The sequence below is a fragment of the Mustela nivalis genome (genome assembly GCF_964662115.1).
Source record: "Mustela nivalis genome assembly, chromosome: 5".
NCBI classification, from domain to species: domain Eukaryota; kingdom Metazoa; phylum Chordata; class Mammalia; order Carnivora; family Mustelidae; genus Mustela; species Mustela nivalis.
Window position 1 is genome coordinate 99,085,153 of NC_139024.1, and position 27,786 is coordinate 99,112,938.

Here is a 27,786-nt window from a genome sequence, read left to right on the forward strand (position 1 = left end):
ACACCAGTATTCTGTGATAAAAGCTAAACATGTTGAGGAAACAAAAAATAGCAGAGTTGTAGACAAATGACAAGGGCAGCATACCTTTAGTCATGGACTCTGTCCTACTTAGGGACAGCTTACCCAACCTCTCTCCCTTCATTTCCTCATTTCTAGGTTAGGAATGAAGTCCCTCCACCATAAATAAGCCTGACATCGTAACTGCTAAGACAGCATGGTAATATCTACATATAATATACAGAGAGGTATGAATATAGGTTCTCTCTATGTAAAGGTATATTTGTATATAGGTATGTGTATGCATATATACATATATACACCTGTGAATAAATTGGTAATATTTATCATAATGTCTTGAAAATTGGAAAGGGCGGAATCTATCCATTACCAGCATTATTACCGTCATCTTAATTTTATTACTGCTCTCCAGAGAAACAGAACCAATAATATATCTATGAATCTATTGATCTATCAGTCTACTAGGTACTTACTACCTCTCTAGTCTGTTTAGTCTATCTGTCTATCTGCCTTTCTTCATAAGCAGAGATGTGTTGCAGAGATTGGCTTACATGATTGTGGGGGCTGAGATCTGCCACAATATGCTGTCTGCAGGCTGGAGAACCAGAAAGACCAATGGTAGATTTCAATCCAAGTCCAAAGGCCAAAGAATGAGGAGCTCTCTGCTCTGAGGGCAGACGATACACATCCTAGCCCAAGAAGAGAGAGAAAATTCTTCCTTTCTCAGCTTGTAGGTATTATTCAAAGGATTGTATGATGGCCACCCGCACACCCCCAACACCTTTGGGCAGGGTGGATCTTCTTTCCTCAGTCTACTGATTCCAGTGCTGATTTCCTGCAAAAACAGCCTCACAGGCACATCAAGAAGTAATGTTTTGCCTGCTACGTGGATAGTGCTTAGTCCAATTAGGCTGCCATAAATTAATCACCACAACCGTCCTCATCCTCATCAACCCTTAGTAATGAATTTTTAATTAGTTGGGACATAGAAAAGAGGTAATGAATGCAAAGGAGACATGAGATATAACAGGGGGTAAGGTATCATCTGGAAAGATTTAGAGCTGGTTATGTAAGTTTGGTATAAACAGTAGGCAAAAGTCTCAAGATAACCGAGAGATTTTCTACCTAAGTGCTCTGAGGTTTCTGCCAGTATAGCGCCTCCTCCACACCCCTTTTCTGACAATACTCCTAAACCTTCTTTAGACTCCCAGGCTGCTGCTTTTGAGGTATCAATCGGAAGAGTGGGAACATGTACCCTCAAATGCTTTGTACATCCCAGTGCTGTCTTCTCCAGGCTGGACCTTTTTTAGAAAATATCTTTTGTCTTTAAAAAGGAGCACACATTTTTCATTTTACTACATGACATGTGTATATTAGTTTTATAAAGTAAAAGTCATGTTTTAAGTTAATAAAAAGAATTTTTATCTCTCTCCTTTTGGTTCGTTAAACTGTAATGAATCAAAAAGATCAATTTTGAAAAGTTGAGTTGAACGAAAGCAGCTCAACATAGCATGCCAGGTCCAGTGTCTATAGAATTTTTCCTCCTGGTGTCTGGGTTTATTCAGGTGTTTTTATTCTTGCTCACCCTCAACCTTCTCCAAGGAAATCTGCTCTCCTCAGAGCCCTATGATTGTTTCCTCTATGTAAAGCAAACTAAGCTGGGATCTGGGGGGACCTAGATGGCACAGAAGAGTGTATCTGGCACAGAGATGGGCTTGATTCACTCTTGGTATTAGGGAAAATGGTGCCACTTCATGATTAGCTACCATGAATAAAGAAGTGCGGGAATTATATGGGAGAACACACCTTGGGTAAGCAGTGCAAATCCAGTCTTAACTAACCTAAGGGAAAGTCAAATGACTAGAATGCAAAAGATAGTGTTCTAGAAAACTTAGTATGAAAGCAGTGTGTGGAATGGAAGAGAATTAAGAGAAACTGGAAGCAGGGAATGAGCTAGAGCCTCACTTAGCCCAAAATTGTAAGGTCAAGGTAGACTGGAATGGGGTATTGGCTGGGGGAACTAAGGAGATTGAGATCCCTGAGAAGTTATGCATCTTGCTACTCTCTCTTCAAGAATGACCAAAGAAATGATGACTTTAGTGCTTCTTTCTTCCTTTGCAAGTAGAACACAAGCCATATTTCTTGGAATTTTAAAAAGGAGCACTTACATTATCATTGTGTTGCTAGGGCAGACCTAGCAATTCACAGCAAACGCAGGAAACAGCCTAGTTCTTTTAAGCATTTAGTCCTTAAATTTGACAAACATGCCAATTACCATGGTGGTTCCAGGCTGAAGAATCAAAAGCCGCAATGAATTTTAAAAGCTGCCACAGTTTTTTAGGCGTGAGTGAAAGCAGAATGCCAAGCAGCTGTTCTTCACCACCTTGCCTTGGTTTTCTGTAAACATGATGTGTGTTAGTGGTGTGATGTGGAACTCTCTCTCTTTCCAATTGAGTGTGATCGCTCTGGCCCAAATGGGACACTGTGTGCCCTAGGATCTCTCAGTATTGTTTAAAGTATACTCTTCAGGTTTTTTTGGTTTTTTGTTTTTTGGAAACATGGCACCATTTAGGAAGTATTTCAAGCAAGTGGCTCCTTGCTGGTTATTGTTCAGATATGTAGGTCAAATGTATGGCTGCTTTTGCCAATGAATTTTTGGGTATTTGAGAGCAATCTTTTCCATGGTTGTAGGCTTTATTTATTTATTTTTCAAATATAACATCATTCAAAAGAAGACTAAGTTTCATTCTAAAACCATTACTTAATTTATACTTCCTTTAGAGGGTACAGTAAAATTAATGCCATGTGTATTAGAAAAAAATGATGAGAGCTGACCAGTGGGAAGGACGAAGGGAGCCAAGCATTTCTATTTGAAAAATTCCTTTAAAAGTTTTTCTCTGGAGCTACTTAGGTGCATCAGTTTTCTTCCGAGCCTTGATGGGCAAGAGTAGGATTAAAATTGCATGTTGAGGTAGTATAACAGGAAATAGTTTGCGGGATTATACACGAAGTTTGACAGGTAGGAAATTCTCGATTTTTCCTTAAAAATGTTATATTTATTTTAAACAGTTATTTTAAACTTGGCTTCAAATTGTTGAATTATATTTCCCTCATTAGAAATTCATGAGGCATGGTAGCACAGAACCCATGACCAAATTTTGAGAGCTTTAAATTTCTCCAGGAATATGTTAGTGGCAAAAATATAAATTTGATTTCCCTGTGAATCATCATGACCTATTTTATTATGCAGGTAGAGTTGTCATGGATGTTGAGAGAATAACAGCCTATTTGGCAGAGACCTCTAATTTTGCTTTTTTTTTTTTAAGGTCAGCTGTGAGTGGGTGATAGACTCTCTCTAGGCAAGATTACTAAGTGGGAAAGCTGGCATTTTTATCCTTTCTTTGAGCAGTCCAGTCATTCATTGGTGGCTTTACTTCCCTTATTTCCAGTGTCTTCAGAAAATCATATCCTCTTTTACCCAGGAGTCCATCAAACTATGCTGAATTTTCACAAATGTTGGATAGACTTATTTATATTAATTTTAAACATGGACCAATAGAAATCTATTCTTAAGGCCTAGGCATTACTTTTTTGAGAGGGGGGATAGTATTTCTAAGATGAAAATTCTTTTTTTTCCTTTCCTATAATTTAATAATTTTCATTGTAGAACTTATGGAAAATACGTTTAAACAAAAAGAAAAATTCCCATGATTTCATTTCTTAGACTACCTCTGCTAATCTTGACATATATTCTTCATATTAAAAAAATGGAATCATCTTGTGTATAAGTTTTAAAATGTAGTTTTCTCTTAAACTGTAGTATTTTCTATATTTTAAAACATGTCAATATGCTCTATTTAGTATTTTTGTGGTTTTGTATTATATGACGATATCATGTTATTTAAACAATCTACTATTATTTGACATTAAGATTGTAGCCATTATTTCACTATGACATGTTGTCAAAATTAATATTCTTTTGCCTATTTTTTCAAATAATCATATGAGGGAGGACCTTGAATATAATATCTCATTACCAGTGAGCCAGGGAGAGAGAAATTTCTTGATCCATGAAACCATATCTGCTTGTTGCAGAAGATAGCTTTTGTCTGTCTTGAGAATTAACTAAAATTGAGCTAACTTGGCACTTACTGAGGGAGAAGAGAAATAGCAAGTAGTTGAATGTGTGGAAGTGTTTTATGTAGGAGGAAAACAAACAAGAAAAAAATCAATTATCTAACCCTTATTCATCCCAAATAGCTATGGGTTTTAGAAATAAGGCAATAAAAATGAGTTTACTTCACAGGAAAGTTACTCCTGGCTGAAATAGTCATGTTTCTAGAATAGTTTCTTTGAAGCTATAATTCATGGTCAGTATCAAAGTTACACAGAAGATGGATCAGAAGCTTTGCTTGAGACAGGTGCCGGGGAACTGAGCAGTAGAAATGGTCTGTGAATGGAAAGGAGATGAGTGTGAATGGAAAGGCAAAAGTTGTGGGATTGGACACATCATTGGCCACTAAGAGGGGGCAACAGAGGTTGGATGCTATGGGCCTGGAGGCAGGAGGACGGTTCTCTCATTCATTGAGGAAGAGCAAGTTGTGTGGGTATGAGACAAAGTCTGTTGTAGGCATTTAGCCTGAGCTCCTGTGAAATTAGCCATATGAAGATATCCCAGCAGGGAGTTGGAAATGCAAAGTGCCTGTGAATAATAATTTTAACCAATAGAGGGAATGAGTACTTTTATAGAGAACAAATGCCTGTATTTGAAGGTGAAGTAAAATATTTGATGGCAGACAGTTAGCAGGGAGGAAATAAGAGAGGAGCCCAAGAAGGTCAGAGTCCTGGAGACAGGTGAGGCTTAAAACCTCCTGGTGCATTGACTTGGTGTCACTGCTGAACTCCAACAGAGGCATTCCAAGGGAGTGTGGGTACAGAAAGAGAATAGTGGAAAAATAACACCAACAACAAGAGGAAAATATAGCATGTATTAAGAATTTACTGTGTGAGAGCTATTGTGTTAAACATGTCAGTTGCTTTAGATCATCAGTGCTTTCAGCAACAGTCACGAAGTTGAGATTTTCATTGTTCCCCTTTTATTGAGGGAAAACAGTCTATAGAGATAAAATATTTTTCCCAAGATCACACCAGGTGCCACACATAGGACACAAAATCAGGGCTGTGTTTCTCTGGTGATTATATTAGTTGGCTCTCCAGCCTCCAAGGGCTAATAATAAATGGTTGGAGAGAAAGTGGGGCAGATGATCGGACTCGTTTTGCAGAAGCTTAGCTCATTAGTGAAGAAAACCATGAAAATTTGGTAGGAAGAATTCTGGAAAAGATAATTCCAGAGTTAGACAGTGAAAGTCGAGTTGTTCCCAGTGAGGGCCCAAGATGTGGTGATACTTGTCCACGGGTGGTTGAAGTACAGTGGAAATTAAAGTGATCTTGACTGAAAAGGTCAGGTTCTACCTGGAGGTTAGGGCTCTGAAAAGGTTTTATGATCTGTGTCCCCTTTAGGACATAGAAGAGACTATATTAAAGATGCTAAAATCATCAAGGATGGTGGGGGTTGGTCCTGCCGCGGAAGATGACAGATCCATGCCATCTGCATGGCTGGGAAGAGGTGATGGTTGTGGTGAATGTAAAGTTTGAGAAAACAGACGTTTTTAAGAGATGGCAGAGAACAATGATCGCAAATCAGGAATTGGGGGGTGTCTCAACATACTTCCAGTTTGCAGTAGGTGTGTGCTCATGAAAGAGGGTGAGGGCAAAGTGTAAGAGCTACTGCATTCCATCACTCTGTCAGAGAGGTGTTTAAGGAGAGAGGGGCCTCAGGGAAGAAGAGACAGGTTTTAGTTATTGCAGAGGAGGTAAAAAGGATTGTTCAAGGCACAAGATAAATACACATATCCCCTCAGGAGAAAAGGGTTTCCACAGGGCACAGATGACCGTGTCAGACTGAGCCTCCAGCCTCACGGGGAGGTGTCCAGTGGAGACTGATAATACGGTAGATCCCCTCATCCACAGTTTCGCTTTCCAAAGTGGCAGTTACTTGAGTTCAGCTGTGGTCGAGAAGCAGGTGATCCGCCTTCTGATGTTTTGTCAGGAAGTCCGTAACAACTTAATCCTTCGTCACAGGGAAGGCCTGCGTCATTCACTTCACTTCGTCTGGTCACATAAGCATTGTATCATCTCACGTCAGAACAAGAGAAAGCGTAAGTACAGCACAATATTTTGAGAGGGAGAGAGAGAGAGAGACCCCATTCAAATGACTTTTATGACAGTGTTACTATAATTGGTCCATTGTATTATCAGTTCTTGTTGATCTCTTACTGTGTGTAATTTATAAATTACACTTTATCATAGGTATGCATGTACAGGAGGACAGAAACTGTATATGCAGGGTTAGGTACTATCTGTGGTGTCAGGCATCCACTGGGGTCTTGGACTGTGTCCTCTGTGGGGTAGGAGGAACTGCTGTACCTGTTAGTTACAGGAGAAGAGCAGAATGGGGGAGGAGTCCTGAATTGTCTGAGTTTTAGATAAATTCTCTCCCTCTGAAATCTCCAACTAGAGTTGAATTTTTGGTTTTGGCCACGTGCTCTTCAACAGACAAGACTCCGTATTCAGAGCTGCTCCTAGAGAAAGTCAGGGTCAGTGAGGAAGGCTGGAGTGTCATGCTTGAAATGGAAACGCTGGTGTTGCCCTGGGTTGTCTGGATAATTTTAGACTTTCCTTGAAGATCTGTGGAATCAAACTACAAATTTGCTTAAAAAGAATTAGACATTAATGGCTGAGATATGAAGAGATGTAGTCCTAGCACTGAATCAGGATTCTCAGCCTTGCCTGCAAGTTATAGTCCTCTGGGACTCTTAGAAAATACTGGCACCGCCAAACACCAATGGAAAGGTAATCTCTGTCGATGGGGCTCTGGCATCGGTATTTTAACAATCTTCCTCAAGTGGTTCTAATGTACTGTGCCTCACAGAAAGAGTAGCAAGCCAGGAACAGGACTGAACACACCTTTTGTAAATGTAAACCCATGTGTGTTCTCCCAGCTCTGCTGGGTCAGAGGTCTACTAGCATCAAGTCCTGGTATCATCTGTTGACTGGTATCATTGGTTCATGATTACATTGCAGAAATGTGGACACACATTTCCGCCAGGTTAGGGCTGATGGTATTTGTTTTTACGATCACTATTACCCTTCCCTTCACTTCCCACACAGATAAATGTTAGATGAAGGAAACAAATTGGGCCACACCCTATTTACTTGTGGGGAGAGGGTAAAGCAAGATTAATTTACAGGCTTAGCATGAAGAGGCGCATCCTTACCCAGTGAGAAAGGTTCCATGGTGCTCAGTTACATACCACTATCCATGCCCAATCTTACCTCCTGGCCGTCTTTAAGGCATTATTCAAAATTGTATGAAGTTTGCTCTCTTATCAGTTACATCTTAAATATAACTCATAACCTGAGGTCAATTAGTTGTGGCTTCAGTGAAGTAATTATTTGTTTTGAAGTGTCCTTGTGAGGGGCTCCTGGGTGGCTCAGTCATTAAGCATCTGCCTTCGGCTCAGGTCATGATCCCAGGGTCTTGGGATCAAGCCCAGCATTGGGCTCCCTGATCAGCAGGGAAGCCTACTTTTCTGCCTCCCCACACCTGCTTGTGTTCTCTCTCTCTCTCTCTCTCTCTCTGTCAAATAAATAAATAAAATCTTTGAAGTGTCCTTGTGAACTAATGTCGAATAGAAATTAAAAATTTTATTCTTTTCTCCAGTTACTTAAAATATATATATATATTATATGAAATTTTATTGTGCTAAAGTTCAACATTGCATGTATTTTCACTGAAATGTTGAAGATAGCAGAAGAATGGTCTCAGAATGAAATGAATTTACATTTTGATGATTGATTTCAGGAGGCTTTGAGTGAATTGTCTAGTAGACAGGGTTTTCGACAATGGGAGCTTTTGTTTCAGAACAAGGGGGCATTTATTCATTCATTTACTCATTTTTGTTCTGAGTAAACATCTGAATCTTGGTGTCTCCTTTACATTCACTTTCTCCAGGTAAAGATTTCAGAATTTAGGCTTGTACATACATTAAGTACATAGATAAATGTTTACTTTACAAAAGCAATACATGTTCTCTGTACTAAAGGTTTAAAGCACAAACAAGCAAAAGAAAGAAATGTACTTGTAAATTTTTTTTTGTTAACCTATCTGGCAATAACTGCCACTAATGCCTTGAGTATAATCTTGTTTTATGTACACATACACACATGCATATACACACGTATTAATTCTGTATGTAGTGTTTGATAAAATATTTTTTCCCCACTTAACATATCTGAACAGTCTTGTTGCATTAAGTATTCTATAATGTGAACTGTTGGAACAATATTCCATGGTTTGGATGTTATAGTTATTTGACAGTCTGCTGTTTGGCATTGCGATTGCTTATAATGTTGTGTTTTTTAAATTTTTATTTTGCTCATTGTAATGGTGCTGGATTGAATATCTTTATGGTCCAATTCAAAGTTTTTGATGCCAGAACACAAAATGGTGAAAGAAGAAATTTGTTTTCTGCCCCTAATGGTTACAGTAGGCCACAGACTACATTTCTTCCATTCTGACTGGTCGCATGAACATTGTGGTATCGTCCCCTTACACCCTGAGATTTTGAGAATTCTGAAAGCCTATTGAAGACAGTAAGATCTCTGGTATTCTTTTTTTTTTTTTAATTTTTTTTAAAGATTTTATTTATTTATTTGACAGAGAGAGATCACAAGTAGGCAGAGAGGCAGGCAGAGAGAAGGAGGAGGCGGAATGAGGGGTAAAGGAACGCAAGCGTCAGGAGAGTGTATTAATCTCCTATCAAAATCATGACATTCCTAGGGCAGAAGAAAACTGCAAGGGCATCTATCTAGTATTTAACCATCCACTGAGAACATTTATACTCTTTCTGCAGATCTGACAAAAAAAATAGGTTCTGTTTAATAGCATTGATTTTAGAACATTAATAAGCATTTTTGCTTTTAAAAGACACAGATATTTATTTTACACAAAATAACTGAAGCACTAAGTAATTAACATTGTCAGGAATGTTTGTATAATCTGTTAAAAGCCCCTTGAGGTGTAATCACTGGTCTTATCGCACATTCAAGAATGCTCTTCTCCTGCTACTTCTTTATAAAGAAATTAAAAGAAAAAAATTATTCTTCTTGAAAAGGAGAGAATGATGGTTTGAGATAGAAATAAGAAAAAACATTGTGACAAATTTTAAGTATATAATTCTAGAATGAGAGATTAGAGTACAGGGCTGAATTTTTATTGGGTTCTAAAATGAATTTGACATGTATTTCACAGGAAAAGGGAAACAGTTGTAAAGGAGGGCCCATTAACAGGCCAGCTTATTTTAATCCAAGAGGTATTGTAAGAGGAAAGTCCATGGATTGGGGGCTTGTAGCCTTGGGTAGAAAGTAGATGAATGCCATATGCAATGAATAGTCACTCCAGAACATCATTGACTCTTAGCTATTGGATGCGTGCTCTGGTAAGTGCTTGGTACACATCAAATTCTTGCACAGGTGAGCACTTTGGCCCCATTTTCCAATGAAAGCACCTATAATTCAGAGCAATAATAATGTGTCACAGAGCTAGAAAGTGCCAGTACCAGGGCTTGAACCTAGGTCTGCCTGGATCTGAGCCCATATCCTTAAGCATCAGCATGTTATCTAGTGGGTTGAACCACGTAGAATTTCTAATTTTTGTGGTTCAAAATAATTATGTATTAATTATTACATAAGACAAAAAAAATGTGCATGGCACTGGAACTTTCGAATGTTAAAGAGATGATCTTTAGATTTTCTCCCTTTAAAACCTCATGTGAGAATGCTAAACATTCATGATGGCTCTTTTACAATTCAGAGGAAAAAAATCTTCCTTTTCTCTGAATTCTCATTCTAGGTGAAATGCAATATAAAGTTTGAATTAATAGCATTACTTACCGTAAGCAGGGAATTGTGTGCAAAAATCTCATTATAAAGTTCAAGTGACATGATATTAATTTCTTGATTTACCATAGCAGGTGGTTGTGAAATTAAAATGGAAGAAAGTAATGGCAAATTGTAGAATGCTATCATGATGACTTGTTTTGTGACTGTGGGCAAGTAACTGAACTTAATTCAGTCATAGTAATTCAATATTCTTTATAGAGTTATTGTGAAAATTAAAAAATCAAAGTACGGCGTAGCACAGCAGCTGCAAAATTTTCCCTATTATTGTTATTATTTTCATTTTATTTCCTGATTTTTAAGTGCGTATTTGGGAATTGTATCCATTTGAGATATTCGGAGTTGGTTTGCTGATCTAGGGAGCTAGTTCTTAATATGATAAACAAAGTAGGAATGAGGAAATGCAGACTACGTAAGCACTCCCAGGCTGCTGAAGCTTGGCTCTGCTACCTAACTAAGCCTGTGGTGCTGTTTATGACCAAGGATTATTTCAGAGTTTAAATTTTATTTAATGGAAAGCATCCAACTTTGCTACCTGAGCTGCATGCGAGAAATCCAGCCCATGTGCCATTAACTGACGCTTGAGTGTTGCCTGACTGTGAGTTTGCCCTTTCTCACAAAAAGACCACAGACGTGCAAGTTCATAGCAGGCATAGCAACTTTAAAAGTTAAAAGGCTCTCTCTCCTTCCCTTACTGAAAGGTTCCTTCTTTATCAGCACTCTCACAAGAATTTACATCCACAGTGAGTCACCCTCTTAGTTCAGAGCTTCCCGGCAAAGAGAAGAGTCAAGTTCTGCCGGCTATTCTTAGCGGCTCCCCGCCCTGTAATGGAAGATACTGGATGAACTTGCGAATGACACATTGTACTGAAGACAAACAGGGTGGATTGGGTCAGATTGAGTTACCAAGTCACTGTTTTCCTTGGTGTTATTAAGGAAAGCAAAAAAAAAAAAAACCAAAAAAAAACAAATAAAAACTTTTTGCAATTCTGGTACTGTAGCAGACACAGAGCCCTGTAGTGGAATGTTCACTCAAAGCAAAAGCGTGCTTCTTTGCAATCCACTGGATTTCCACCCTGTTCCCCATCTATAATCAGCACTAAGTTAAAGATATCAAAACAGTTATAATCTATATGTCGTTGCAAGATCTCATTGTGGTCAGGAATAATTCAGATAGAAATAGTGGCTGTGCTTTTGAATGATAAGTAGAAGACTGCCTCATCACATACATCAACAAGATAACATTTCTCCTGGCAGCTTTGCCATTAAAGTCAACGTGCACGTATAAACTGCCTTTTCTCTAATGAGATATCTGTTCCCTACCCATTTTCCCAAGAAGCCAGAATTCTCCTGAAGCAGGAGGAATGCACATGTATTTGTCACAGTGTTTATCAAATTATACCATCGTTATCTTTCTATATGTCTGTTTCTTGAGCACACTTTTTTCATCTATGTGACCCTAGCACATATGGCTGACATATAGCAGGTACTATGTACCAGTATGAATATTCAAATAGATTGAAAATGGGATCATATTATGTATGTTCTCTTACAATCTGACTTTCAAAAACCTAATGACATCATGGAAATTTTACATGCTGTTAATTGTAGAGAGGCATAATTTTAGTATATTCCACTTCATAGAAGAATCATAATTTATTTACCCAGTTGTTTCTTATTAGACAGGGAGTTTGTAATTATTGGAAAAGAGATACATTGCAGTATTTCTTTACTCTTTAATTCAATCAGAAAACATTTCTTGGTTGCTTTCTCTGTGCCAGGCACTGTTTAAATTCTGGGAATATCACAACAAACCAACATCTTAGTGAGAATAGCAAGATAATAAAGAACACAAATAAGAAAAAGATATAATATGGAATCAAATGAATCGTTTATGATCTGCTAGTTTTCTTAGTATGACACATGAATAAATACAGTTATTAAACATCCATAAATGTTCAAACATAACCAGTACTATGGAGAAAGTTAAACAGGAGTGTTAGTGAGAAATTTAAAATAGAGTTTAGAGACTGCCTGGGAAGGTGACCTTTGACGTAGAAGAGCACATGCTAAACTCCTTGAGGGCAGTTGCTAATCTTTACATGGAGATCCCTGCCTTCATGAAGCTTCAAATCTAAGGTTTCATAATATCCAGCTTAATTCCAAGCTGTGAGACTGAAGACGATTTTTTTGTATAGTGTGTGTGTATGTGTATTCATATAAATATTTAAAAAATATTCTACAATAACCATATGCCACTTTTATAAGAAGAAAAATGACATCTTAAAAAAACCCACTTGCTTAAATTATTTTGTTAGCATATCAAACCGTGGACACATGCCAGGACTGTAAGCCACCTACTCTCCGAGCCTTACTCACTTGAACTGCCGTTGGACTAAAACTCATTGATCATGCACAGAAGTGATCCTTTCTTTGCTCTAAGTGGAAGACTTTGCATTTGCATCTTTAAGGGTTGGCCGTTGGTTGACCAAGTTTGGGAAATCATACGATTTCATTAAAAAACAGAAATAGGACTCACTATACAGTAGCTTGAACGTGAAAGGTCAAGCAGACCTTTGGGAGTAGTTCATAGAGGCTTTTGCTCATCTTTTCTGTCTTCCCTCTGCACCTTGGGAAGATGTTGCTCTCTCCCATTGTTGGAGGTCATTCTGTTCCCTACTTCCTGGACAGACTGCTCTAGGAATTGACGCACTAGGGATACTTGTAGAAGTAAACAGTAGGAGACCCAGGAGTGAGAGACCTCTTCTGCTTCTGAGAGAATGCTTTTATGTTTCTGTTTAGTGTGTTTTTAGTTTACTCTGTGATACTGAAAAAGCCCAAATCTTCCACATGTTAAAAAAAAAAAAATGCTAAAACCCATCTCTGGAAGCTTCCCAGCAAGAATGCCTTTATGTCTGTAGCTATTGTCTACTCTGATATATAATTCCTAGTTCTTTTTAGTGAAATGTTTCTCCTACAGAGTGGAGAAGAAAGTTTAAAAAGTACTTTTAAGAAACGAAGAAAGGAAAGAATTTCTTAGCTGCTCGTAATATGTATTAGTTTTATTCACTCCTGGCATTTGCATAGAAGATGATAGATCCCAAAGCAATTTTGCATCATGGCTGTGATTTTTTCAGTGGTCTAAGGTAGGAATGTTATTTTTGTATCTGCTTTATAAATGAGAAAACTGAGACAAAAAAAAGATAAGAAAATTGCCCAAGGGTATAAGGTTAACATTTATTAAGTACTTCTAGTCAGCTAGAATTCTGAGTACTTTATGTGTATTTACTCCTTTACTCCTCACAGTAACCCAGATGATTTTGGTATTTTCTTTTTTTTTTTTTTTTTTAATGTTGGTATTATTTTTATGCTCATTTTACAGATCAGGAAATGAGGCATCGAGAAATGAAATGTCTTGGTCCAGGACCTGCACAGATAGTTGGTTTAGATGGTGTTGCTGTCTGCAGGACCCTGGTTCTAACCCAGGAGACTGAAAACTATTCAGTATGGCTGCTCCATGGGGGTTGACGGGAGGGAACCTGGGGCTGTGATCATGAGCCCTGGAAGGTCTCTTAAGTTCTGGAGTTCTTACCCTGGTATGAGTACTGCCTTAGGACGCAGAAGGAAGCCAACCTAATTTTGACATTTTTATAACTATTCCAGTAAACTCACCACAAAATGTATTTCTAGCAATTCTATTACATTCTGTTATCCATAAAGGATAATGAATTAACAAAATACCTATATATTTGCATTTGTAGGGATAGTAGTTGTTTTTTGACAGCAAGACCTATATTCATAGGAAATGCTGAGGTGCAGATTTCCTCAAAATTTTTTCTTTCCTTCATGAGTTGCTTTATGACAGCCATGACAGATAGTAACCTATTTCTCCTTGATCAGTCATGACAAGTCGTTTACTTTTTTGAGGAAGTTTGTTCTATTTAGGGACAACTAATTGTTGGGAATTTCATATATATATTTATGTGTGTATCTCTCAACATATATATATATGTGTGTGTGTGTGTTCATATATATCCTCATATATATATATATATATATATAGGATCAAAATTTATGTCCTGAATGTAGTAAAATGTTTTGCTTTAAGGACTCCAAGATACAGTATAAAATCTTTGCAATTAAGTAGAGCTTCAGGAGGTCTTTACAAAAGAGGCCTTAGGAGGTCTTCAAAAAAGAGGCTTCAGGAGGTCTGTAGAAACTGAGACAGAGAGGTGAGAATAGAGACTAAATGATCAACAAATATATTAATAGTTTTTAACAAGAGAGAAAAATTTGACCGTAATAATACACTGTGTTAACTTCCATAGCTACTTGCATTTTATCTCTGAAACTTTTACTGGAAAGCTCGGATATAGGAGTTAGACTAATATAGGCAATAATTTTGGCTGACAGGCTTGGAACCAAAAGAAATTTGCACTGTGTAAAAATGTGTGTGTGTGTGTGTGTGTGTGTGTGTTAAGGGGAATGGAAAGAGAAAGATGTAGGAACATTAATTGGGCAAATTAATTGAAAGGCTAAGGTCTTTCCTTTCAAAAGTCAAAACTCCAGGTATTAACATTCAGTCTGAGAAGTCATTATCAGGCATCTTCCGAGTGTCAGACTTGGTGTTGGAAATACAGTGGTAAAAACATAGGTTCTCTGCCTGTAGGGCCTCGCATGCTTGAGCTTGTTCCTGCCAAGGGCATTAGTGGGACTGAAGGGCAGACAACATTCCATAAGCCTGTGCTTTGGTGCAGGGCTGCATCTGCTTAGGAAAAAGGGGACCTTTATCTAACCAGCCTGAACGTGCTTTGCTGGCTTACGGCCATCTGCCTGCCTTTATAGGGCTTACATTCTAACAAGACAGGCAGTCTTTAAACGAGTAAATGGTGATTAGTTACAAAAGAAGCAGAAGACACAGAGCTATTTAACTTAGCTCAAAAGGCCAGGAGAAGCCTCCTTCAGAAAGTGGCATTTAAGGTGAACAGCAAGGAATGTGACGGGAACAGGAGCCGCCTTTGTGTAGGTGAAAAGAGCCAGCTCCCTTCTCCATACTTCAGACAAAAGGTTGTTGGTGTGACATTGGCCCCTCAAACAACTATCAAATAGTGGCTTAAAGACAATTGTTGTCATCTGCAGTGAGTTGGAGTAGGAGCCCGGTATCGAGGGGAAGACAAAGAGAGATAGAAGGACAAAAGGAGGGGATACAGAGAATATTAGCGGATGTTGACTTCCCGATTTCTTTCACTGCAGTACGTTGGAGCTTAAAGCTCCGTAGTTGAACCTGCTTGTTCTGACAACAGCAAATGAGGAAAGTCTTACCAGTCTATAGTAATAATGGTACTTATAATTTAGAAACTGATGTATTGGTTGGGTATACTTAAGACAGGGAGGAAAGTCAGAGAGATAGGCAAAGAGAATATGTTGATTATGGCCGAGATCTGAAGCACTATACTCAAACATCTTTCCTAGGGACCTAACTTGCTTTCTTGTATTCCTTGCCTCTCTTCCTTTCAGCTTGAATGTGCTGCTTTTTACTTTTTTGGATAGAGCGAAAGATTGTGCTTAGGCCCCAAATCAATTCAGACTTTTAATCGAAACCTTTCACTGGGGAGTCTGGCCTTTGGACAGTTATTAATAAAATGTTCTTTTGATTTATCTTTGTGTATGAGGTTCTCTTGGAATTCCTTGGTGTTGAGATGACTGGCAAAACTCAGGCATTTCTATGTGTCCTGGCATAGTACTATTAAAATGCTGCTACTAATTCCTGTTAATACCTCCCCTTTATTCTCAAAATTGAAAGGAGACTAATATATGAGGAGGAAAAATACTTGAGTAAATAGGATATGGATTAAAATCTGATGGCAATTATTAAAATTTTGGAATGTGACTGTCAGAAGAGAAATCATAATCTGCAAACTTTATATTATCTGGAAATGATAACTATATGAAGGTGCAAAGTTATACAATTTGCGAGTAAATGACCGTGGGTCAACTAGTGAATATTGTTTTAAATATCCTGCTTACCATAAATAACTATGGTCATACTTATTTTTAGTATTATTGGCATGCTTCAAGGCTAGTATTTATTTATAGTGATTGGTTATTTGGTTAATGGCTGTTTAGACAATGGTAACATGTGCCTAACTTTGTTATCTATTAGTTTGCTATATGAATGAAGTGATCATTCCATTAAACTGGTCAAATTTACTATCTTTTCCCCAATATGCGTTTCCTTGTTTAGTTCTCAATATATTTGGAAACTTGATTGAGATCTATTTCATTCATAATGGTACGTATTGATTTCCCCAAAAGTTCTGTCGAAAAAGTAGACTTTTGTTGAAAGGTTTTCAGATGGTGTTCTTAATGGTCTTTTCTAATACTGTTATACTCACTTTATAAATGTAGGGAATTAGAGTAGTGGGAAAATTTAAATGACATACTAAATTACTATGTGTCTGGAGAAATGTTGTATAGTTTCAAGTATTGTCCCAGAAATGCCTAGATACCTCCAGAGACACTGAAAGCTATAGTTATCTATTCTACTTTTTAAAGATGACAATATTATATCTTAAATATATGACATTGTTACCAAAATTATAAAGTGCTTCAAGCTTAACTGACGTTTTCCTGAATCACTGTTATTCTAGCAGTTCTCACTACTTAACAAGTTCACCTGCGATGTAAGAAATCTTAGGAGAGAATCTATTTACCTGATTGTAATTTGACCTTTCATTGTTAAAAGCAATATTCATAAATGTCTCTAAAGGGTCAGGTCAGAGAAAACACCAAGCAAATCTTAGCTGAATGAGAATGTTCATTGGCTACATAATTTGCGATTCTGTGTGGAGGTCAAAGTTGTTGGATTTGATTTCCACTTTGAATTTGGACCTGAGCTCTGCTACCTCATTTACTCTGCCTCCAGCCATTCAGCTAATATGTATTTTAATACTATGTAAAGAACTTTAGATGAAAATGCCATCTATGGGAAAGAGGTAGGAGCCATTTTAACTATCAAGGGCAATACATTAGTCAAGGGCTATATGAGTAACAATTGTTCTAGTGTCTTATTTTTGGAACTAGGTAGCTGCCAAAGAGAATAGAGAAAAAAAATTATTTAGCAAAGGCAGTAAATTAACTGGAAGGGAGTTAGGAAAGAGGAGAGGAAAAAAGCAAAAGGAAGAGGATCAGTCACAATATAAAACAGACACAGAGGAAGAAAAAATACATACATGTGTTTGATGGAGAAAGAAGACACAAGCCAGTGCATATCTGGCGATGATGGTCTGGGGAGGGAAGCAGATGGGCAAAGAGGAGAGAGATCTAGAGATGTTCACTAGGGACATGGACTGAGGTTTGCACTTTTATTAATTCTTTGGGTAAAGAATTTGAAGTCTGTGTTGTGTTTCCCAATTGTAGCCATAGTAGTGTCACAATGGTGATAGTGGTGGAAAGTTTACAAAAGAATCCAGTGGAGTTGAGATCTCTGGGAGAAGCATCTGGGCCACAAGAAGCAGTCACCTTCAGTTTGTTAATTTCACTCATCTAAGCAGCTTTCTCAACTTGGTTTTGTTTTGCAAATATCTTACCATGTTAGTAGAGAAATGGCTGACTCACTAAGAAGATGGAGCCAAGACGATGGAGATGGTTTCAGTTAACTGAATGATCTACTTAAGGACAAGGACCAGATAAGCGGTAGATAAAACTGTATCAGCAAGGCTGAGTTCTAGACTCTACCTGCCAGCTGTGTAGTCCTGAGCTGATTACTTAAAAGATGAGTTTATTCCCTTATCCATAAATGGGAGTAAAACCTTGCTTTACTGAATTGCCTTGAAAATCAAATGTAGCAGTGTATTTTTTTCCCCTAAGTGTAAGATGGACAACATAAGAAATTAACCACTGTCACTGTTATTCCATGGGGTTGAGGGCTTTATTTTGGGCACCATGTTCCAACTTTTGGAGAACTTATGTAATTCCAGAGATAAAACCTACAAATTATATTTAAATGGCATTAAGTAACTGAGACCTTTATGTATTAAACATTGTGTTAGTATTAGGAAACAGAAATAAAGAAGACATCCTCCCTGCCCTCAGAGGACATATGCTCGGGAATAAGTGTAAAAAATAAATGCAAGTTCTATTATGATGATTTTAACATGGATGTAAAAGATGAAGAGAAGTGATCAGAGTGTTACAGGGTTAAACAGGAAAATCTTAGAAGTGGAAGATAAGGGAAAGTCAGTGTAGAAGCTCTAGTTAGATTATTTATTTATTTATTTATTTTTATTTTAATTCTTTTTTTAGAAGCTCTAGTTAGGTTTTAGCACAAGGATTGCCTATAGATTTGTGAAAATCCGTTTACTTCCTCAAGTGGTTCTGTTTTTTAAACCACTGCCTTTTAAAAATCTTTCCTTTGAAATGTCCTTATTTTTGCTCTACACATTTTAAACATTTCATTTTAGGAGATTTCTGAAATCTTTTCCAGCTGACCTGATTTTATATTAGACACCTTTGTGATCAAAACAGTAATAGCACATGAGCACATAAATTCTATTCCTTCCCTATCCGAGTAACCGGGGCAAATGAACCAAAGCAGAGAGCAAATTGCTTTCAATATTAGAACCGCGTGGACTTTTTTGTAATAGTTCCTTACTTCCAACCCAAGAGCTATCCTAATGTATTAATTCTCCTCCAACAAGCTGTTTTTCCTGGTTCTCTTTTTCGATTAATGTTACTCTCGCTATTCCAATCACAATTTTCACTTTCTTTTTTCCAACCCTTACTCCCTTCTGTTGTCAAGTTCTGACAAAGTTTTGATTAAAATGTTGTTTGAATTCAACCCATCTATTCTTCACAGCTCCTATTTTGGGGATATTTTAAGGGACTTCTGCAAATCTCTCTCTCTGTTCCATGATGCATATCACAGCCAGGTCAATAAATCAGGCTATTTCCTTATTTAAAAACTTTATAGTTCTCCTCTATAAGTCAAAACACCTCTAGACTTTAAGATGGTCTGTGGTCTAGGCTAGTTACCAGTGGCTTACCCTGTTGAAGCCTCTACCACAATCTGATAAAAACTTTTCCTGAGGGTGGAGGGGAAACAACCAAACCAAAACAAACAAACAAACAACAACCAAAAAAGTTTTCCTGAGAGGCAAACAGAGGTCTTTTCTTATTCTGTTCCCAAGGGTGTCCTAGGATGAGGGAGAAAGTCAGAGAGGCAAGGACAGAAGAAGTGAATGGTGCTTACTATCCCTTTGTAGAATTCTGCCCTAAACCATTGTTATTCCTGGCTTAACTTGCATATCTATTTCTCAGGTTTTTATTTTTTTTTTAAAAGATTTTATTTATTTATTTGACAGAGAGAGATCACAAGTAGGCAGAGAGACAGGCAGAGAGAGAGAGAGAGAAGCAGGCTCTGCACTGAGCAGAGAGCCCGATGCGGGGCTCGATCCCAGGACCCCGAGATCATGACCTGAGCCGAAGGCAGCGGCTTATCCCACTGAGCCACCCAGGCGCCCTATTTTTTTTTTTCAACAGTGGGAAAAAATTGTGAAGGAAATTATCCATGGTTATTAGAAAATAATTGAAAGTAGAGAAAAAATCATGTTTAAAGTAGCCTTTTCATATATTTTTGAACAGGGATCAGATCTTGCACCTGCAACATAGTGAGCACTGAATAACTATTTGTGGAATAAACAAATGAATGTTCAGGGCCAGAATTAAAATGGGTGAAATTATGAGGCTCTTCCTTTCTTCTCCTGATCGCCCAGCTCCTCTACCTTTCCCCCATCATTTTTTCTCTTCAAACAGGAGAACTTCCAGTGCTCTCTGCATCAGTGTGTACACCTCGTGGGGGGGGGGGTATGTGCACTTTAAAATAATAATTGGGGGAAAAGTTACATTTGAAGCATACTTATCTGGTAGTATTTATGGGAGATATTTTGCATATGATATTATGACTTTGGCGTATTTAACAACGGTGTGCTCTATCTGTATATATGGTTAATTTTTTATCATTTAAGTGTAAATGTACTACAAGTAGGTATTAAGCAATTTAAACCATTTGGATTCATGGAGTCAGGTATCATTATAGTAAAAAAAAATTAATATAGACTCACCCTAAAAATCAAAACTTTTTAAAAATAATGACTAGATGGGTGGGGGAGGCAGAGCTAGGGCAGTGATGTGTGTGTGTGTGTGTGACAGAGAGTGATTTCTTAGTACAGAGAATGAAAATCTTGGTTCAAATTTTATTTTCCAAGGCAGAAATTTGTACTTAGAGAATCCACTTTTAGAATTCCACACTGAACTTAGTACAAAGAATTAGAAAAGACATTCATAGGTTTAAATTAAATAATTTGTTTTATCAGAACTTCTAATTAGTGTTTCACTGGAAACAAGTTAAGCCTACTTTAGAAATTGTTCCTTTTTTGGACGTCACCCGATTTGCTACAGACTAAAAACTGTAGGCTTTAGATTGAAAATAACTCAGATGTGTGGGGATAATTTTGACTTCGGAGACTAGAAAATCATAAAAATGAGAGCCTGCGAAAGGATGGCAGATGCTGCCTAGTTTTTACTCATCTGTTTTTGTACTTTGGCTCCAATCAATTTCTAGGTCCATCCTTAATAATGTACACATTTATATGGAGCCCAGGGCATGTGATTAATTTATTTAATTCTGTGGAAAGGAACATTCAAGGTTTGAAGATGTTCATAGTGTCAGGCCCCTGGCTGCTGATTGCTAAAATATATAGCAGCCTACAGTTTTGTCCCATTTCCACATGCTCCCCGCACCCCCCAACTCTGTCCAATAGGATATGGGTATTTAGTTTATCTGGATGGTAAGGAAGGGTGTGTGCTACAAGAATCTTGAGACTGAGATTTCTTTAAAAGCCTCTCCAGCTTTGGCAACTGCAAGGGGTACATTTGTCTCTTTGTTGACTCAAGGTCAGCTTATAGTCAATATTCATTGTGTGTGTGCTGGTGTTATTAGGACTAAATTATAAAAAATCATTTCTTCTTACATCAAAGCTGCCTCTAGTTAAAAAGAATCAAGGATAGAGTTCTACTCTTTTAAAGGGAACTACTGAATATTTAAAGGTAATTGCACCAACAGTGAATGAATGCTAAGTCATTATTTCTTCCCAGAGAAATGCAACCACAAAACTCCTAAACTGTAACATAAAGGCATGCTCCAGCCAGGTCATTCTTAGACAGCATTTGAAACAGCTGGGTTGGATCTGGGTGCCCCTCCCCATTCTCTTGGGTTTCCAGCTGTTCTTCTGAAGGGTCAACCAAACCCCTTCTGGAACATCCAGTCCAGACTACCTCTGACTTACCTAGTCAATATAATTTTTTCACCTCTCTTTGTCCTCACGTCAGACTTTTGGAAGATTTAATATTTGTGCCTACTTAAGTCATATTTTCAATAGTAGCAAAATTGATTTCTGATAACTTTGTAGGTAATCATTTTTGATGATCTTTTCGTTTCCATTTCTAGATACGAAATCATATATAGTTATAATCAAAAGATATGTGTAATTTTGTATTTTATTTTGTCCATTCAATATCATTTTCTATATCCTTTCTACCTTTAACTGTAGCATGTCATCAAATTTCTATACACATCTCAAAAATGTTCCTATTATTGATTATTTGAGTTGTATTTATATTTTCCTCTTAAAATGCTGTCATAAATGTCTTTACTAATTTTTTTATTTTCAAATTATTTTCTTAGAACAAATTCCAAAAACTGGATTGTTAGATCAAAGACATAAACATTTTTATGCATCAGATCAAAGCGATAAACTCTGTTATGTTTCACTGGGCATGGGCACACACATAGCCAGGCATCCGTCTAAAAGTAATAAGGAAGTTTCTATTTATTAGCATTGAATGTGTGTGACATATTTGTCTCATAAACTGCCATTATCCTAATATCTGTGGTTTCAGAAAATAAATAATTTGATTAACTCAAATTAATGTATGAATGACTAATAGTCTCTTCTTTCCTTATTTTGGAAAAAAATTCTAAGCATTATGTGTATGCACATATACACAACCCTCTGAATATTTGGAAGCAAGAGAACTTTCGTTGGTATTTAGATGACACCATGTAACAGAGTGTCAAATTTGCTTACTTAGGGAGGCCACTTTTTTTTTTTTTAAGATTTAATTTATTTATTTGACAGACAGAGGTCACAAGTAGGCAGAGAGGCAGGCAGAGAGAGAGAGGAGAAAGCAGGCTCCCTGGACCCTGGGACCATGACCTGAGCCCAAGGCAGAGGCTTTAACCCATTGAGCCACCCAGGTGCCCCTTAAGCAGAGTTTGGAAGACCCTTACCAAAGGAAGACAACAGATGTTTCTTCCAGGCTTATATTATAACTTAATGAGAAATAGACTGTTTTGCGGGTGATATGTTACTTGCAAACATTTATGGAGACTCTTCTAACTCTCTAAGCCTGAGTCAGGTGTTGTGACAGCTACAAAGATGTAAAAACCACACTGGCTGCCCTTGATGACCCTCTAGTCAAATAAAGGAGGTAACACATGACCACAGATCAGTATAGTACAAATTATAAAATGACATCTCATCCAAAAATTAATGGAATTAAGTGGAGAAACAGATTATTTTGATGAAGTGATAATTTATCCTAAACCTTAAATATTCAATGTGGGTGATATCCAGAGAAACAAAATCAATTTCATTTCCATTTTAAGGCCAATGAGATGTATTTTTCAAAACTAATTATGTGAAGTTTTCTGCCTTTGTCACTGGCATTGACACATGAAAATATTTGGGAAACCTTATGAAATTCCAACATTCTTGTGGAAAGCGAACACACTACAATTTACCAAACGCTTTTATTTATTAAGCCCTAATCTCTCTGGGGAAGAGGAAGGCTGATATTAATGGGAGAACCACTCATGAATTTTAAAACTCATTTGATTTTTAGTGTGACACTAAGATTAATTCAATATATAGTATGTATTTGTAGGTGAATTAATCAAATACACTGAAATTGGTAAAAAGAAGAAAGAAATTAACTTTGACATCCTGGTTGATAGCTGTCATTACATTAGAAGCAGAGCAAATCCAGTTGGTTTCAGGAATAAAACAAAGGGAAAAGTGTGATATTGACACTTTAATTCTTTCTCTTAGAACCATACTTAATTAACCTTCAGTAACTACTGTGGACTCCTTACAGTAGGAGATCATTTAGAAACAGACGTAAATATTTTCCTTCTTTAAAATCACTGGCTTGGGGCACCTAAGTGGCTCAGTGGGTTAGGCCTCTGCCTTCAGCTCCGGTCATGATCTCAGGATCCTGCGATAGAGCCCCGCATCCGGCTCTCTGCTCAGTGGGGAGCCTGCTTCCTCCTCTCTCTCTCTGCCTGTCTCTCTGCTTACTTATGATCTCTATCTCTCTGTGTCAAATAAATACATAAAATATTAAAAAAATAAATAAATAAAATCACTGGCTCATTCCAGTTCATGCCCTAGAGTTTGATCACATTCTCCAAGTTCCAGGCTAACTTTTAGGTTCTAAACATGTAGTCAGCATTTTGGTATTCTCTTGGGTTGAAGGGCTAATTGCCTTAAGTGAATTCTGTATTTTAATACTCAAGTCACAGAGTTAGAAGCTGCCTGCACATAGCATCTACCTTAACACTGAGCAGAGACTGAGCGATTCCAAGGGGCCACCAGCCCTCCAGTATCTTCCCTCTAGTAAGCAGGACTGGTAAGTGCTAGGAGGAAAACCTTCATACAGTTTTGATCAAAACAGTGCTTGTTAACTCACGCATCCAAGACAATGTTGAAAACCCAGATCTCTGCTAAGATTGGGATGCACAGGCACTCCTAGGGCCATATGAAGCCAGGATTTATGGGAGACAGGTTATTCCCTGGGCACCCATCTCTGGTTCTTTCTTCCTGTCAGCCTCTTTCTTTCTCACCACAGACTGCCGTTACCCTGTGGCTCGCAACAGGTCACCAGCGGCTCCTGAATTTTATGTCTGAAAACTCTGCCATCCAAGGTGGGGATGGGTTTCAATAATCCCATCCCCCAAATTAAAAAATCCAGTGAAAAGTTCTTGTTGTGATCTAGCTTAGGCTATATGTTAATACTGAACACGCTCCAGTGAAATAATTAATGGAGCACCGTCTGTCAGAAGCAATCTCAAGCACTTTAAATGATTTTCAACTTTGTTTCTCACAACAACTCTGTGAGTTGGGAATTATTATAATTTGCATTTGATACATGATATAATTGAAGTAGAAAGAGTTAAATGACATACCTTAATCTACAGCCAGGAGATTTGCATTCACGATTTGCTTCTGGGTCTTTTTCCAGACCCCACATTTGCATAATATTTCTAACTTCAGAAACATCCTTGGGAAAAATTCTTCCTTCATTTTCTTTGTAGACAGAACCCTGATCTTTTGATTCCATGATAAATTATTCTCTCAGCAGTTGGATTTCATTTTTAGGAAGAGTCAAAGTCATGATGAGGCAACCTGTTTAGGATTAAAAAAAAAAAAAAAAGAAGGTGTAACTTTAAGGCTGTGAAATCAGTTTTCTGTTTAATAAATTAATTTTAAAGTTAATTCTAAAAGGGATTTCAAAAATATTTTGAAGACTGGCAGAAACATTGCATAAGTATACGGATTCCCCAAGGTGACTTCTTTGTGGATAAGATTCATCTGACCTCATGAGCCATATGTTATAATTTGGGAGCAGAGAAAACCTCCCACTGAATTAAAATCCAATGATTTAGGCACCTGTCTTTTTTCTGGTTACCTAAATTCTGCCAAATTCCAAATGAAAAGAGTCACGGTTTATGGTTGGGTCCATTAGTTAGTAATTGTGTTTCAGAGTTTTCTAGGATTTTGCTGCTGGAAGCATACTGCGATTTACACGGAGATGCCACTGTGATATTCTTTGAGAAGTCTTAGAGCGGAAACAACGTCTTGTCTAAATCGGTCACCGGAAGTAATAATCATGCTCTCCATTCCTCTGTGAATATTTCGTGTACATGTACAGAGTGATGGATTTCATTCCTCTCTGCTTACAACTGCCTGAATAACAAATAACTCATAGATGCAAACAGATGCTTTCTGAACTTTCTCTTTCTTTCTGCCTCAGGGGCTGCTGCTGATTTGTCAGCTTCTGGTAGACACCAGTAGCCTTGAAATCTCAGGAGATTTCTCTCCCTTAAGATTGCTGCACATTCTTGGTGGTCCAATGACAGCGGGGTCATCATCCCCTCCCTTTCTCTGCCAGGGGAAACCCAGTCTCTGCAACCACTCCCCTGCAACCTTGCCTAATTTCTGATCTGTCTTCCTCTTCCACTGTGTTTGGCTCAGGAGTAGGGGTAGGAGGGCTCTGGGAGGGGACTTTGAGTGCCTTTTGTAGTAGCAAATTGCTCCTTCCTCATGTGTCAGCTTTCTGCTTTGCATTGTTACTTCTGGAAGGACATTCCATTACAAATACTTATTAAATTGAGTTTTCAGTATGATAGCTCTAATTTTAGAAGTTAAATTGGCTTAGTGGATTTGACTGAGAATTTTAGTCCATTTTTATGGAAAAGTGACAACAAAGTAGTTTGCAGGGAAATTTAGTTTCTATAAGTTGAGAATCTCTATAGTTTACTTCTTCTCTAGTTAGTTCTAAAAGCACGTAATCTAACCAATTCACCAAGTTCGTGGGCCCTAAAATAGTGATCCTCAAATTAAAAAATTTCCTAAATACTTGTTAAAACTTTGATTGCTGGGCTGCACACCTAGGGTTTCTGATGTAGCAAGTCTGTGGTGAGACTGCTAATTTGCTTTGTTCCTGGTCCAGAGTAGACTCCTTCGAGAACGACGGGCCTAGAGGACAGGCTATACAGATCTAAAATTACTGTGAATCTTTGTTATTCTTTACATAATTTGACTCTCAAATTTTCACGAGAGTGTGAAATTTAAATTCTTCTAGCAGAGACACAACGAAATGTAGATGCGTCTGGGTTCACCTACAACTTATACTTAATTACTTGTTTTCAGGCTTGCTGTCAGATATTAACTCCACAGTTTACAATGAAAAATTTTTACAAGCTGGCAATAAGTGGGCTAGTATTCATGAATTCACATTTTTTTTTTTAAAGATTTTATTTATTTATTTGACAGAGAGAAATCACAAGTAGATGGAGAGGCAGGCAGAGAGAGAGAGAGAGGGAAGCAGGCTCTCTGCTGAGCAGAGAGCCCGATGCAGGACTCGATCCCAGGACTCTGAGATCATGACCTGAGCCGAAGGCAGCAGCTTAACCCACTGAGCCATCCAGGCGCCCCATGAATTCACATTTTAATTCTGTGATAAACCAATCACATTTACTTCCTCACAGACATTCCTTTTGCTTTTGTGCCAGACTTTTCTCAGCAGTTTTAAAAAACCTAAATTTTCACAAGAGTTTGTTATCTTGTTGGTTTGAAGTTGATAAGTATTTTTATTTATTTATTTATTATTTTGGAAGCACTATTGATAAGTGGCTCCCAGGATGCCCCTGCTGTGATGGGTGGAAAACATAATTGATTTTAGAGTTGTGCTGAGTGTTCAGCTCTGGGATCTGCTTACACTTTGCAGATGTGTGAATTGAATCAGAATGGGAGAATTCGATTGCTAATCACCACAAGCCTCCCAGACTTGGTTTGGGAGGTGAATGGGCATGGGATTGCTTTCCTTTCTTGAGGAAAAATGAAATCAAAGCCATAACATTTTTTTTTTTCTGTTGGCTTTCATGTTCTCACTTTAAAAAACACATTCCTTTTGGTCACCGTGCAGCTATTTTAGTTCAGTTGTCTTCCTGAAAGATGAATACTTTTGATATTTTAGGGTGAGGAAGTTTGTACATAAGTGAAAGTAGGCTGGGTTAGGCCTAATTCATGCCAATTAATGAGTATGTCTCTTTGTTCCAGTGTTCATACTGGAAACTTCTGCATGCTCTAAAGCATTCACAGGCCTGGGGAAGTAGAGTCACATCAATGAATGAGCCCAACCTTGGGGTCATCAGTCCTAAGTTCAAAGGCCAACTGTGTCATTTGGTAGTAATGCTACTTTGGGCAAGTATTCTGTTTCCTTGTCTGTCAAATACTGTAGAGCCTGCAGGGTTGGGAGGGATTAGAAACTCTTCATGTAAAACACCTGGTGCACAGTAAAACAGACAATAAGTGGAACTTAGTATTAGAGAGAGAAATTCTTTTTAGAAACTTTTTTTTTTTTTGCTTTAGTATTGTATTTAATTTATTTTTTTTAATTTTTTATTTTTTATAAACATATACTTTTATCCCCAGGGGTACAGGTCTGTGAATTACCAGGTTTACACACTTCACAGCACTCACCAAAGCACATACCCTCCCCAATGTCCATAATCCCACCCCCTTCTCCCAAACCCCCTCCCCCCAGCAACCCTCAGTTTGTTTTGTGAGATTAAGAGTCACTTATGGTTTGTCTCCCTCCCAATCCCATCTTGTTTCATTGATTCTTCTCCTACCCACTTAAGCCCCCATGTTGCATCACCACTTCCTCATATCAGGGAGATCATATGATAGTTGTCTTTCTCTGCTTGACTTATTTCACTAAGCATGATACGCTCTAGTTCCATCCATGTTGTTGCAAATGGCAAGATTTCATTTCTTTTGATGGCTGCATAGTATTCCATTGTGTATATATACCACATCTTCTTGATCCATTCATCTGTTGATG

At 37.8% G+C, this 27,786-nt stretch overlaps 1 protein-coding gene across 8 annotated transcripts in view; it reads left to right on the forward strand.

Annotated features, from left to right (window-relative positions):
• The window catches only part of MLIP (muscular LMNA interacting protein), a 252,382-nt gene that overhangs the window by 38,406 nt on the left and 186,190 nt on the right, over positions 1–27,786 (forward strand). The window lies entirely within an intron of this gene.